Source organism: Scylla paramamosain, chromosome 14 (genome assembly GCF_035594125.1).
Source record: "Scylla paramamosain isolate STU-SP2022 chromosome 14, ASM3559412v1, whole genome shotgun sequence".
Classification (NCBI taxonomy): domain Eukaryota; kingdom Metazoa; phylum Arthropoda; class Malacostraca; order Decapoda; family Portunidae; genus Scylla; species Scylla paramamosain.
The window spans coordinates 12,967,423-12,969,922 of record NC_087164.1 but is presented as its reverse complement, the minus strand read 5'-3'; the positions used below and the strand labels follow the sequence as shown (position 1 = coordinate 12,969,922).

The following is a 2,500-nucleotide window of genomic DNA, read 5'->3' as shown; positions in this document are numbered from 1 at the left end:
TAGTAGTAGTAGTAGTAATATTAGTAGTAGTACAAACACCAAAAGTAGAAACAGTGAAAGTAGTAGTAGTAGAGGCAATAATAGCAGAAAAAATAGTAATAGTAATAGTATAGTAGTAGTAGTAGTAGTAGTAGTAGTAGTAGTAGTAGAAGTGGTCGTAGAAGTAGTAGTAGTAGTAGCATGTCGGATTGGTATAAATTAACGAGGATGCAGTAAACTCCTTCTTAAATTGGGTAAACTCTTAATTTATGACCACCTCACTTCCACGTTTTGAAATATTACCTCTTCCTCCTCCTGCTCCTCCTCCCCCCTCTTCCTCTTCCTCCTCCACATTTCCATGCTTCCTACCCTCAATTCCTTCCGTTCCCACTTCTCAGTTATTCCCTATATTTACAACGCTACCTGGTTTAACTTCAGCTGAAATATCTCAATTACGAATACCTCCGTTCATAACTGTCTCACTTTCCCTAACTCGTATAAATATGTCGCTAGCTTTTATTCTTTTCTCTTTTTTTTCTACAAATATCTCTACTGGTATTTCGTTCCCATTATCAATAGTTATCTTTTTTTTCTCGTATGATTTTTTATTTTCAAGGTATTTCTTTTTGTTTCTTACCCTTCCTATCTCCCATTTTCTCAATATTCCCTTTCTGTCATCTCATCCATCTAATTTTTCTATACTTCTACTTTCTCTTCTATCTTTTTTTTTTCCTGGTGTTTCATTTCCTCTTTTTCCACATTTCATATTCCCCCAGCTCCTTTTTCATTTGATTATTTTATTCATCCCATCCTGCTAATCTTCTACATTCTCTTTCTATCTACTTTTTCTTAATCTTTCTTTTGTCTCCTTCCCACATTCGTAATCTTCCACGTATCCTCTCCATTACCTCTTCTTTAATCCTATTTTTCCACTCTTCTCAAATCTTGCACAATCCTCTTTGTGTCTTTTCCTTAATTTCTCTTTTTCTCAATAATCTCCCCTTCATATCATTTTTATCAGTCCTTTCTTTTATCCTGTCTACTTTTCTTCCACATTCCCTTTTCAACTTTCTTCTCCAATTACTGACTTTTGAACCTCCCACTCTCCTCTTTCTAATCTTCCACATCTCTCTCTTCTTTACACCCATATCCTCTTTACCCTCTAGTAATAACTCAGTATAGTCCATCCCTCACAAACTGAACCTGCATGTCACTAGCCTTGCGTTGCTGAGCAGAGGAAGCCTTGCTAATCTCTACTTATCAGGCGTAGACTTCACTCCTTCGCTCCTCTCCCGATGCTCTGAATAAAGCTGCAAATTCCTGAATGTTTATACCAGTGAGGACGGCTTCCCTTGATCCTAGTATGCTAAGCCTCCTCTTAATATTCAAGCAGAGGCGCCGCTCAAGACAGACATGACTTCGGTGCCCTCATGCGTCAGTGGAGTCAGAGTAAAACGTATCGACTTTTTGTACTTTTGTGCCTCGTCCCGCAACTTGACCTTGCTAAGCTAAGCCACTTTTATTGGAGAGTGGAGAGAGAGAGAGAGAGAGAGAGAGAGAGAGAGAGAGAGAGAGAGAGAGAGAGAGAGAGAGAGAGAGAGAGAGAGAGAGAGAGAGAGCAAGCACAAACGAAAACAAAAAAAAATTCACAACTTTCCACAATTGATACTCGGGGTACGCTCACTGCCTCGAGGAGAAAGAGAGAAAGAGACAGAGAAAGAGAGACCCAGAGACCCTTAGAGACCCCCAGAGACACCCGAGAGACCCTGAGAAGACCCCAGCAGACAAATGACACGACATTACCACTACAGCGCGCAGGCCCATCATCCCCAGCGAGGGAGTTTGGGGGCAGGCAGCGCGAGGGTTGTTAGCGGGCGGGAACGGGAAGGTACAAGATGCTCCAGCGCCCTGCTCCCCGCACCAGGCCCCGCACGCTCATGATGGCGGTATAAAACAGCCATTAAACACGAGAGGTGTGTGAGGTTCGCTGCTTGGGGGGGCGGAGCTAGCAGGAGTGAGAGGAGTGAGTGGAGGTGTAGCAGAGGCACAGGAAGGTGGTGGTAGTGAAGAGTAGCTAGTATGTAGTTTGTAGTAGTGGGTGAGGAGTGGTAAAAGGAGCGGAGTCTGGAAAGAATACCAGTGTAGTAGTAGTAGTAGAAGTAGTAGTAGTAGTAGTAGTAGTAGTAGTAGTAGTAGTAGTAGTAGTAGTAGTAGTAGTAGTAGTAGTAGTTAGAGAAGGAGGAAGAGTAGAAAGATAAGGAGGAGGAACACAAAGACGTTATGCTAGTCTGAAAGAGAAAGGAGAAGGATTTTCCCACAAGCAGTACGGCAGAGGACAACAAAAGAAAAAAAAATATACAAGATCCGAATGAGAGAATAGAAGAGAGAGAGGCGAGGAGGAGGAGGAGGAAGAGGAGGAGGAGGAGGAGGAGAGGAGAAGGTTGGGTTGACGTTTCCTTCGCCTTCACCTCGAGGATTGATCATAAATGTTGAACCTTAGACGCGCAATGATCATCACACA

The 2,500-nt window shown here is 42.7% G+C and overlaps 1 protein-coding gene across 1 annotated transcript in view; it reads left to right on the top strand.

Annotated features, from left to right (window-relative positions):
- The window catches only part of LOC135107122 (AT-rich interactive domain-containing protein 3B-like), a 63,936-nt gene that overhangs the window by 45,262 nt on the left and 16,174 nt on the right, over positions 1-2,500 (top strand).